This window comes from Podarcis vaucheri, assembly GCF_965113315.1.
Source record: "Podarcis vaucheri genome assembly, chromosome: 1".
Classification (NCBI taxonomy): Eukaryota; Metazoa; Chordata; class Lepidosauria; order Squamata; family Lacertidae; genus Podarcis; species Podarcis vaucheri.
Window position 1 is genome coordinate 121334840 of NC_138759.1, and position 12551 is coordinate 121347390.

Sequence of the window (12551 nt, forward strand, 5' to 3'; positions counted from 1 at the left end):
GGGTTTAGGCTTCTTGGCGGTGTTCCCTTCCCTGAAGAGGCATCTCCACCCACTTTCTTCTTCTTTACTCCACAGGGAAAAGGGAACAAAGGCAACCTGGAGAGAAGGAGAGCAAAGAGGTGGTTAATTTTCCCAGGTCACTCAGCAAAGAGAATCTGGAGTACCGCCCGGAAATTCACACACAGTGCTTTCCCTAAAAGCTCAAACTCTCCAGAGTTGTTTTTTTTTTAAAGCAGTAGCTTTTACAGGTTTCTTACATTTATATTCCATTTTTCTTCTATTGTGGAACCCAAGGCATATGTGGTTCCCAGGCTGACTCTCACCTGGACACTGAGCAGACCTGGACCAACTTACCATATTTTTCGCTCTATAAGACGCACCAGACCACAAGACGCACCTAGTTTTTGGAGGAGGAAAACAAGAAAAAAAATATTCTGAATCTCAAGTGCACGGAAAGCAGCAATCCCTCTTGCTGTTCTGGCTTCTGTGATAGCTGCACAGCCTGCATTCGCTCCATAAGATGCACACACATTTCCCCTTACCTTTTAGGAGGGAAAAAGTGAGTCTTATAGAGCAAAAAATACGGTAAGTTTCAGCCAGGTGGAAGCCTCATGCACCTTCAGACTATGCCCTGGGAACAAATAATCCCACCTATTGGGATGTTACAGTAGTGGATTTCCTGCATTGGCAGAAGGTTTCATTTCACTTTTAATTGGTGTACCGCCTTTGTATATTACTACACACAAGGTGGGTTGCAAGCTAAAGAGACGACAAAGATCACACCCTTTATTAACAATCTGATCCCATTCAAAAATAAAATACAATAATAAAAAAACTCTAAAATAAACAACTTATATCAAATAAAGCAATATTCAATAATCCATTAGAATGTAAGAGTACATAATAAAATAAAATAAAATATCAGCAAATAATAAATAGTAAGTGTGGGTGGGTGTTAAAGAATCCCACCCCCTCCACAATGGTAAATGCAAAATGTGAAAACTTTGCAAAAAGACTTAGAAGCTAAATACCAAGCACTCATGAAGAATTCAACAAGTTAAGCTTTTACTAACATGAAAATACAATGATAGTAGAACCTCGGTTCTCGAACCGCTCCATTCCCGAATGTTTCAGCTCCCGAATGTCGAAAACCTGGAAGTAAATGTTCTGGTTTTTTAACATTCCTCGGAACCTGAAAGTCCTACACGGCTTCCGATCTGCAAAAAGCTTAGCTGTCAGCCAATCGGAAACTGTGCCTCAGAATTTGAATGTTTTGGAAGTCGAACGTCCTTCTGGAACAGATTACACTCGACTTCTGAAGTTCCAGTGTATGGGAACAGCTTCACCTGTTTGTAGTCTGTCTGCCAGACATTTTATTGCATGTGTGGTCTCTGATTTATTTTGGAGCCCTCCAACTGCAAAAGATGCATATGACACAAAGGAAATACAATTTTTATACAAATCTGTGTTGTCTTTTGCAAGTGGGTCAGAGGCCCCGATCCACATACAGTATACTGGGCCCATAAAATCCTGCTGGCACCTCTGCATAACCAAATTCCCAATTACCACTTGCAACGTTTGCTGGAATATACCCTGAGCGTCCAATCTAAAGTAATATGTCTCTAGAGATAATATGTATATACTTCGTTGGACTGGTCATGTTGTATGGATGCCTGATTATCGTCTTCCAAAGCGACTACTCTATTCCGAACTTAAAAATGGAAAGCATAATGCTGGTGGTCAACAAAAGAGGTTTAAAGACTCTCTCAAGGCAAATCTAAAAAAATGTAGTATAAACACCGACAATTGGGAAACGCTTGCCTGTGAGCGCTCCAATTGGAGAACAGCCTTTATCAAAAGTGTCATGGGTTCTGAAGACACTCGAACTCAGGACGCAATGGAGAAATGTGCTAAGAGGAAGGCTCGCTTGGCAAACCCTCACCGTGATCAACTCCCACCCAGAAACCTATGTCCCCACTATGGAAGGACGGGTGGATCCAGAATTGGCCTCCACAGTCACTTACGGACTCACTGTTAAAACTGTGTTTGTAGAAGACAATCTTACTCGGCTTCGAGTGATCGCCAAAGAAGAAGAAGACTTTTGCACCACAATGAATCTTAAAAAAAATAATTTGCAAGGTTGACTAACCTAAACATAGGTCACAATTAAAAACAAGCTAAAAACTGAAGCTACTCTAAAGAGTTGGATTCTTCTGTGTGCTGAATTTGCTGACTGCACAGTTACCCAACTGATTCTGAATGAGTCAAACTTCATTATGAACCTTCAAGAAAACACATGAGGTTGTCTCCAAGTAAGTAATGCCCACTGAAATTAACAGACCTAAGTTGGTCATGTCCATTAATCTCAATGCATCTACTCTGAGTAGTAATAACACAGGCTGTAACCCTTGGAATTGTTAATAAACCGCAACATCCTATTATGGGTATGAAGTGATTTGCTCTAGTGAAACCAAACTGCTGCTGTCCTCTTGCTTCATTCACCAGAGGTTCCCTTAAGAGATTGTATTGCAATCCTGTGTTTCATACACCTGTGGGAAGCGGTCAGTGTTGAACCTTTGTTCAGTTCAGGGGCGTTTTCTTTCGAAGCACAGCTGGTGTTGGCTAAGGAGAGAAGAGCAGCACTGATTTGCCCGAATGCAAATAATTATTAAAGTTAGCATTCTCATTGCTGCATCAAATATTTGCAACGCAGCAAATACACACCTTGTCGACAAATGGAGCGTTTCAGAAGGAATTTGCACATGGTACATTTTGAAATGAAAACTTCAAGGAAATAAACAACTATCTGACTTTTAACAAGACATCTGAAGGCAGCCCTGGTTAGGGAAGTTTTTAATGTCTGATGTTTTATTGTATTTTTAATATTTTGTTGGAAGCCGCCCAGAACCTGCCTCACATCTGACTTCCGAAAGCTAGTTCACAGAGCTACAGCATTCAACAGCTGGGAATGCCATTGACAAACCATTCTATATGCATAACATAGTAGAGAAAACATTCTATCTATCCTTGCATGTAGCAACAATTGGTACTTTGTTATTTACCATATTTTCCCACCTTGACCGAAATGTGTCAGCGAGGGGCAAGGGGGGGGGGAGCCTTTGGCCATGAATAACAGTAGAGACCCTGAACTTGAAGCTTGTGCAGAAACAAGCTGTTTCCCTTACATTTTCCTCTCTTTATTACTTGGATTAATGAAGTTATACTTTGTCGCTTGTCATAAACTTACCTCCACATTCAGAGCAAGAGCATTCTTATTCTGGGGGAAAAAACCCTGTTACTGGCAGAGTAATCTATCATCCATAAATCAGGAGATCTCCAAAGGAGCCTCCTGCTTTTAAGCTGTCTCAGCAGAGAAACTAATTTTTAAGATGTTCAGAGCCTTGTTTAAGCAACCCTCTGGCATAAGAGCAGAACAAAGCATTAGGTTTAAAGGCTTCCTTCAGATTACTTTATCTCACAATCAGTAGAGATGAGCAAACTTTCCACCTCCGCCTTTTTGCCACATTGCTTACCTCCTAGCAGGAGGGTCTTCTCTTCGCCTTGTGAATTTACAGCCATTATTCTGGGTAGGCCACCTTTTACTTCTTGCTCTGTATTTTTTTTTATGGTCCTCACAAAGGCTCTGACATCAGCACTCATAAAAATTAGCTGCCTTTTCCCTCCAGTGCTCTCTTTGCAGGAGAACTCAGCTGAAAATAGTCTCATATGTTTCTGACATAAGCTTTGTTTATGTTTGTTATTAACCTACTGCCTACCAGAGAATTTTTGCTTTCCCCCGTAGGTTTCTTCTTCCGTTTGCTCTTACGGGAGTTAATTATAATTTGGGGGCATCAATCCAAGGCAAGTTGGTTGTCCTTAACTCCCACTGAAATCAATGAGGTAATCGCAACTAACAGGTTCTGTTGCTCTCAAAGGAGAGTTACAGTGCAAACTTGCTTTTCTGAAATAAATGTTAAACGTACAGGGTTTGCACTCGTTCCTGATATGCTTCTGGAGCCAATTCAGGGCTTGCTGTATAAAGCTTTGCATGACTCAGAACCTAGATACCTGATGGCATGCCTCTCCCAATAGGGTCCTGTCTGCTTGTTGAGTACAGTGGTACCCCGGGTTAAGAACTTAATTCGTTCCGGAGGTCTGTTCTTAACCTGAAACTGTTTGTTTACAACACAGACAAAGATAATTATATTTTATTCAGATTACAGTGGTATCTCGGGTTAATTCGGGTTAATTCGTTAATTCGTTCCGGAGGTCCGTTCTTAACCTGAAACTGTTCTTAACCTGAGATACCACTTTAGCTAATGGGGCCTCCTGCTGCTGCCGTGCCACCGGAGCACGATTTCTGTTCTCATCCTGAAGCAAAGTTCTTAACCTGAGGTACTATTTCCGGGTTAGCGGAGTCTGTAACCTGAAGCGTATGTAACCTGAAGCGTATGTAACCCGAGGTACCACTGTACTGGAGAGGCCTTCTTCGACGTCTCACATCTGGGGCTGGTGCAACACATTCTGCGTTGATATGAGAATTGGCTCTTTCAGAGGTGACATTCCAACTATGGAATAACCTCCCTTTGGAAGTTCAGCAGAACTGCTATCCACACAGCACCAACTCAGTGTTTATTTCCCCAGGCTTTTAAGTGTTGCGATTTTACGGAGCCATCCACAGCTTTTGTTGGCTTTATGAGTATTGGTTTCATCTGCTCCTCTTGTGACATGTATTGCTTTTCTTGTTTTTATAGGCTTGTAACCCACCCTGGGGCCAAGAATGTTGAATGGCAGGATTTTATTTTATTTTTAAAAAAACAAGTAATAAAATAAAATAAATCCTATTCCTTTATTGGGCGGAACTGCAAAACAACTAGACTATTGGCAGTCCAGAGAACTGACACTATGGGGCATAACAACAACAACAGCAACAGCAACAACAACAACAACAACAACAACAACAACAACAACAACAACTATTATTATTATTATTATTAGTTTGTTATGTCACCCATAAGACTGGGTTACCCCAGCCAATCTGGGAGGCTCCCAACCCAAAATAGTGAAAACACAATACATCAAACACTAAAAACTTCCCTGAACAGCACAGGCTTCAGATGTCTTATAAAAAGCACAGGGCTGGATATCTGCTTGACATCAGCTGGGAGGGGCATTCCACAGGGCTGGTGTGACTCCTGAGGAGGCCCTCTGCCTGGTTCCTTGTAACCTCACCTCTCTCTCAGGGAGACATCGGAAGGCCCTTGGACCTGGACCTCAGTTTACGGGCTGGATGATGGGGGTGGAGGCACTCCTTCGGGTATACAGGACTGAAGCAATTTATACATTTATATATTAACAATTATACATTGTTAATAAGAGAGATGGATGGCTGATCCTTGGATTGCTTTCCAAGAGAGGTCCCTGGGGCTCATGATTCATATAGACCAGAGGTGGCCAACTCCCAAGAGACTGCGATCTACTCACAGAATTAAAAACTGGCAGTGATCTACTGTTGAGCTTTTTGTAGGAAGGGAAGCCCCATTTTTTGGGGGGGGGGGTTCAGGGCAAAGTTGTTGAGCTTTTTTCGGGAGGAAGAAAGTCCCAATTTTTGAAAATTCAAGCCTAAGGGAACAGACACTCTCCAATAGAGTGCTGGGGAAACAAAAAATAGCCTCACTGAGTAAACTCCATCTTCCGCTCGGCAGGTTGTGAAACAATGGAGAGCAGTGCGAGGGGGCGGGGCTGGATTTTATTTTACCAATGCTAAGGAAAGGGAACCAGCGATCGACCGCAATCTACCAAAACCTCCCAGGAATCTACCAGTAGATCACGATCGACCTGTTGGACGTCCCTGATATAGACCAAAGTGACACTGAAACTGACTGAACTGGGCCTTCCTGAATTGTGGTTAAATATGCTAAATAATACCGTTGACCATTTTAAAGCATATTTTCTTTCAAATGGCTATATATTTCAAAGGGCTGTATATTTTCTTTCAAATGGCTATCATTTCTGTATAACAAAAGACATGCCTGATGTGTACATACCATCATGTATAATGAGCACACACGAGTATTTCACTGCTTGGCCATTAAAGGTAAAGGGACCCCTGGCCATTTGGTCCAGTCATGGACGACTCTGGGGTTGCAACGCTCATCTCGCTTTACTGGCCGAGGGAGCCGGCGTACAGCTTTCGGGTCATGTGACCAGCATGACTAAGCCGCTTCAGGCGAACCAGAGCAGCGCTCGGAAACGCCGTTTACCTTCCCGCCGGAGCGGTACCTATTTATCTACTTGCACTTTGACATGCTTTCAAACTGCAAGGTTGGCAGGAGCTGGGACCGAGCAACGGGAGCTCACCCCATCGTGGGGATTCGAACCACCAACCTTCTGATCGGCAAGCCCTAGGTTCTGTGGTTTAGAACACAGCGCCACCCTTAAATGTGGATACGGTAAATAGCTAAGTGTGTGTCTGTCATGTGTCCGACAATATAAGTACGGTACTCTTTATCCAGGTAGGAAATTTGTCATGTGTGATGTGGTCCAAGGAATGGTTAGAAACCTGTAGTTTGCAAACCTTAGCACGCTGTGAGAAATTGCAACTCTGAAAGCTATCCTGACGTAATTCTGATGCTCCCAGGACACTTATCTGCCTGGGTAGCACCATTCATTTCAGTGGAGGTGGAAACAGATTCACACATGCAAAGGACTGCATGCATCAGAGGTCCAATGCCCATAAGCAGCTGCTGAGCTAAATATAAATAATTCTGGTGGCACCAGCTTTCTTTCATCTCAGTAGCTGGCACATTAAGTGATACCGCTATCTCTTTTTACTAGCTGAAAAATTATAAACACATTTCAGAGGGATCCAAATGTGTCTCAATCTAGAGGTAATTTGTTATAAAATGCAAACCACTTTGTGCAATCTAGGAAAGCCCATGGGGAAAATAATTTATCCCAGCTGAGATCTGTGGTTTGCCACAGGAGAATGAGCTCCAGTAAAGGATACTTCTGTTGCTTCTCTTAAGAAATTCCAACCCTAGACACTAGAGTTATTTACCTACAACAAATGTGCAGGGTAAGGAGAATGTGAGAAAGTATAAATGTGCAGTAAATCAATGTGCAGCTTATATGCAGAAGCTATCTTCCACAGGAGATGCATAGAGTATATTTTTTATACATGTGAACAATAAGTTACAAGCTTATAAAAGCTGTCAGGAATTGATGGATAGCAATTATTATTATTATTATTATTATTATTATTATTATTATTATTATTGCATTTCTATCCCCCCCTTCCCCATTGTAAAGGTAAAGGACCCCTGGACTGAAGACCAGTCAAAGGCGACTATGGGTTGTGGCGCTCATCTCGCTTTCAGGCCAAGGGAGCCAGCGTTTGTCCACTGACAGCTTTCTGGGTCATATGGCCAGCATGATTAAATCACTTCTGGTGCAACGGGACACTGTGACAGAAACCAGAGCGCATAGAAACATCGTTTACCTTCCCTCCGCAGCGGTACCTATTTATCTACTTGCACTTTGACATGCTTTCGAACTGCTAGGTTGGCAGGAGCTGGGACAGAGCAACGGGAGCTCACTCCGCCGCGGGGATTCGAACCGCCGACCTTCTGATAGGCAAGCCCAAGAGGCTCAGTGGTCCCTTTGCCCTCTCTCACGAAACTACAGGGGAAACCCCAAAATTTTACAAGGGAAGTAGCAGCAGGCTTGGGGAAGCTCCGTGCTTTGCAGGAGTCCTAAAAATATCTGCAAAAGGGAGAATCCTCTCTGAGCAGCCTAATGTGGACTGAGAATGCTCAGTGCCCAAATAATGCTATCTCACTGATAGGATAACTGGCACAGGGAACAGAACAGAATATTCTGAAAGACGGCATGGTGGACAAGTAGAGTTGTTGAGCAGGAGTCCTCTGCACTATAACAAATTATTGCAGGCCCCACTTGGGTTTTTCTGTTACATATCCCATTTTCTATTACTATTTCTTACACATTTAACCTTTATCAGCCTGTTTATCGGCTTTCAACGGATTAACTAAATGCTTAACTGTGTTACACTAGTATACACTAGTGGCCAAAATTGTGGAAACCTTTTGGGAAAAGGGTATTTCCGAGGTTTGATGGCTCGTAACACCACTTTGTTTTGCAGTAATACCATAAAATTATATATCAATGGAAAGGTAATTTAATGAAGAATGGAATGCAACAAAGTTTGTTCAATTATCTGTATTTTATCAAAAGTTATAGCCAAAGAGCCGTAAAAAGGAAGCACAACTACAACTTTGCTAGGGGGGTGTGCGTGTTGCATGCCAAAGGTTGCGGGTTCAATCCCTGCTACTGACAATCAAATAACTGGGTAATGAGTGCCAGAGACTCCTGCCCAAAAATGGAGGGCCATCCAGGGTAGATAGATAATACTGGGGTAATGCTATGCCAGAATTCAGGATTGCTTATCACCAAGGTGGATGCAACACTCGTCAGGTGTAAAATCCATATTACAATCCTTGAACGTCTAAGCTTCTGTTCTGTAAGAATAAATGGATTTCTGGCTTCCCCTGGAAAGGCACATAGCCATAGCAGCCACCATTAACTCATCACCCTGTCCATTTGTGGCTGGCCATCGTGAGAATATGTTACAGCTAGCCTGCTCAAAGGGACGCTGGTGGCACTGTGGTCTAAACCACTGAGCCTAGTGCTTGCCGATCAGAAGGTCGGTGGTTCGAATCCGTGCAACTGGGTGAGCTCCCGTTGCTCAGTCCCTGCTCCTGCCAACCTAGCAGTTCAAAAGCACATCAAAGTTCAAGTAGATAAATAGGTACCGCTCCGGCGGGAAGGTAAACGGTGTTTCCGTGCGCTGCTCTGGTTTGCCAGAAGCGGCTTAGTCATGCTGGCCACATGACCCGGAAGCTGTACGCCGGCTCCCTCGGCCAGTAAAGCGAGATGAGCGCCGCAACCCCAGAGTTGGTCACGACTGGACCTAATGGTCATGGGTCCCTTTATCTTTTTAGCCTGATCAAGCAGCCTTTTCTTTATGTTCTGATTCTCCTGGCTGCAAGGTAACAGCACCATTTACAATCCGATTAAAGCCCTCAATTTTAATTTGGAAGGAAACAGTCTGATGATGGACGATTTCATGCGCCCAGCCTTAAAAATACAGCTTGACGTTGTAGCAGATGACGCAAACCGTTGCAGCAATCGTTGCTTTTACTAGCCTAGACTAATGCGAAGTAACCAACGTAGTTCCTGGACTGCTACAGAAGTGGTCAGGGAGCTGGGCAAACGAGACTTGCAAGCTTGCTTCTGTAGCAAGTTTAACAGTTAGGTGCTCGGCAAATATTGAGGGGGGAGGAATATGTGCTGCACTGCACCCCTAACTTGAAAAGGAGTTTAGCTGCCTTGCTGCTGCAGTTTATTAAGGGCAAACAATCTAGGGCTTCTAATAGGCCTGTAGGCAGAACAAAGCCCTTGTCAAATGAAAGGGGTGGCCGCTCAGCTGGGGAGCATGTAAATGTGCAAAAAGAACCGTTCCCTTCAAAGACACCAGACATGCTTTTTAAATAAAACATCTCTCACATAATTGAGACTTGCCACTTAAACTGTTGCATTAAGAATATTAATTTTTTAAAAAAAGGCACACAGAACCTCCCGGAAATGTTATTGATGAAAAAGCATATGGAGGGCTATCTCACTAGTGTCATCACTGGAAGTAAAGAGGTCATGCGTCAAAACTCTCAGTAGCATCCGCATGCTCAGAAAGGCAAGGTCAGCGGCGTTTCAGATGATTGAGTCCCATGAGTTCATTGAAGGATCCATTTTTCTCAGTTGGTTGCCTGAACCTTAAAGGAAGTTCGGTCTTATGGATAAAAATAGGTCATTTTTTGACTATTATTTTGTCACATGCTCATGCCTTAGCTACCAGCTCAATTTTTCATTCCACAGTTCATTTAAGATTTCTAATTAGGCACCTCCTTTGCAAAGGCTGAAATTGAAATGACATATAAAGATAAGAGTGTAAGTGTTTTCGTACACTGGCATACTGGGCCTTTATTTATCTGTGGAAAATAGACATTTGGAGTTGGGGGTGGGGAACTTTGATAAGCAGGGCAACACCCTCCATTAGATTCTTTCCCCCTTTTGCAATTCTTTATTTTTTTAATTTTTTTGTTAAAGGTTGACTTTAATACTTGGCAAAGACAACTGGGACAGATTTCTTGATTTTTTCCTCTCTCTCCCCTCTAGCCTAAAACCTCTCTGCCCCCTACTTCCCAAACTGCTACCACCAAAGAGTTTATTAAATGGCTGAAAAGGACAGCTGGTCGCGCCATCTGCTAAACTGCTTTTCAGGGGCCAAATGGAACAGGTTACACCTTCAGCCAGTGCCAAGTTCCCCCAATACTGCTCCTGCCTCTCTCTTTCCTCGCTCCCCACTGCAACAGCTCCTTCTGATAGCCTGTGGTAGCCTAATCTGAATTTCACGCTCTGGTTTTGCTCTCACTAATGTGTGAGCTTCTTATGTGTGCTTCTCGTACAGTTGCCGATATTACTTTTCAGTAACAAAAGCTATCCTTCTCCTTTCACAGCCGGGCTCATTTGCAATCAAGAGAATCCTGGGCTATTGGCTTTTCCTTTGGCAGATTCTGTATCATAAAGGAAACCCACAGAGAACTAATATCAGACTGAAAATTGGGGGGAGGCCCAGAGGAGGCCAGGAGCGATATTAGTGGTTTTGCCAATGACTTTTCTATAAATGCTAATAGAGGTAATTCAGATGGACCAACAAAGGCAGCGTCTAATGCGCTGCAGGTGTGAGAGGCTTGAAACAAAAGGGATGCTAACCCTAATGGTATTTCTGGTCATTAACAATTCTTTGATGTTCACACTCAAGGCTCCCTTTTATCTGGAAAGGGTGGGATTCTCCCACCCCCTTTAGTTAGCATGCAGCACAACCAAATCCTCATCTTCCTTCTAGCCTTTAAAGTCCTCTGCAAAATGTTTATGCTAAGTTAGTTTCCGCAGCCCCTTCTTCTTCTGTGCAACGATTTACAACCAAGTAAAATGGGAGAAAGCGTGCAAAGGTTATTATTAAAACATCAGTAAGTTCTAATCATTAAGCCAGAGGATCAGATCGATAAAAAAAGCACTAAATGTTACTTTAATAAGGGTGAGGTTCTTGCACCAGGTTTTAGGGATGAACTTACCAGTGACAACAGTGGTGACCCTAGTACAGCAGCTCTGAGGAGGTGCATAGTATGTTTTCCTAGCTCTCCTTGAGGAAAACTATAGTGGTACCTCGGCTTATAGACACTTCAGGTTACAGACTCCACTAACCCAGAAATATTACCTCAGGTTAAGAACTTTCCTTCAGGATGAGAACAGAAATAGTGCTCCGGTGGCAGCGGGAGGCCCCATTAGCTAAAGTGGTGCTTCAGGTTAAGAACAGTTTCAGGTTAAGAACGGACCTCCGGAACGAATTAAGTACGTAACCAGAGGTACCACTGTAATTGTAAGTGGGTTTCACACATTTTAGATTGATACATTCCTGTATTACAAGGAGCTTATAATGGAATCGGCTTAAGAATGCTTCACTGACCTGTTGGTGCTCACCTTTAAAGCTCTAAACGGCCCCGGTCCTGTATACCTGAAGGAGCATCTCCACCTCCATTGTTCGGCCTGGACACTGAGATCCAGCGCCAAGGGCCTTCTGGCGGTTCCCTCATTGCGAGAAGTGAGGTTACAGGGAGCCAGACAGAGGGCCTTCTCGGTAGTGGCGCCCACCCTATGGAACACCCTCCCTTCAGATGTGAAGGAAATAAGCAGCTATCCTATCTTTCAAAGACATCTGAAGGCAGCCCTGTTCAGGGAAGTTTTTAATATTTAACGCTGTACTGTTTTTAACACTTGATTGGGAGCCGCCCAGAGTGGCTGGGGAAACTCAGCCAGATGAGCGGGGTATAAATAAATAAATAAATAAATAAATAAATAAATAAATAAATAAATTATTATTATTATTATTATTATTATTATTATTTTAGCAAATGGTCTTTTACTGCAATCTGCTTCTGATGCAGATTGAACAGTGACGGGGAACCTCCAGCCACAGGCTCAGTCAGGCTTTCAAGAGTCCCAGTTTGGCCTGTGATGCTGTTTTCCACACCCACCTGTGGGTCAGGTAAAGTGGGACTCAGCACTTTCGCTGTGTGGTTTGTTTCCTAGAGCAGAGAAATCCAGATGGAGAAGTCTAGAGACTAGACTTTGAGCACAGTTCAAAGTGTTGGTGCTGACCTTTAAAGCCCTCAACGGCCTCAGCCCAGTGTACCCGAAGGAGCATCTCCACTCCTATCATTCTGCCCGGACACTGAGGTCCAGCGCCAAGGGCCTTCTGGCGTTTCCCTCTCTGCAAGAAGTGAAGTTACAGGGAACCAGGCAGAGGGCCTTCTCGGTAGTGGTGCCCGCCCTATGGAAGGCCCTCCCATCAGATGTCAAGGAAATAAACAACTACAGTGGTACCTCGGGTTACATATGCTTCAGGTTACATACAC

At 43.5% G+C, this 12551-nt stretch overlaps 1 protein-coding gene across 1 annotated transcript in view; it reads right to left on the reverse strand.

The window, feature by feature from the left end:
* MYO3B (myosin IIIB) overlaps positions 1-12551 on the reverse strand; it is a 313368-nt gene continuing 300817 nt past the window's right edge. Inside the window, exon 37 of the mRNA XM_082205523.1 lies at positions 1-96. The gene's annotated coding sequence lies outside the window, so the exon portion shown is untranslated. The remainder of the gene's footprint in view (positions 97-12551) is intronic.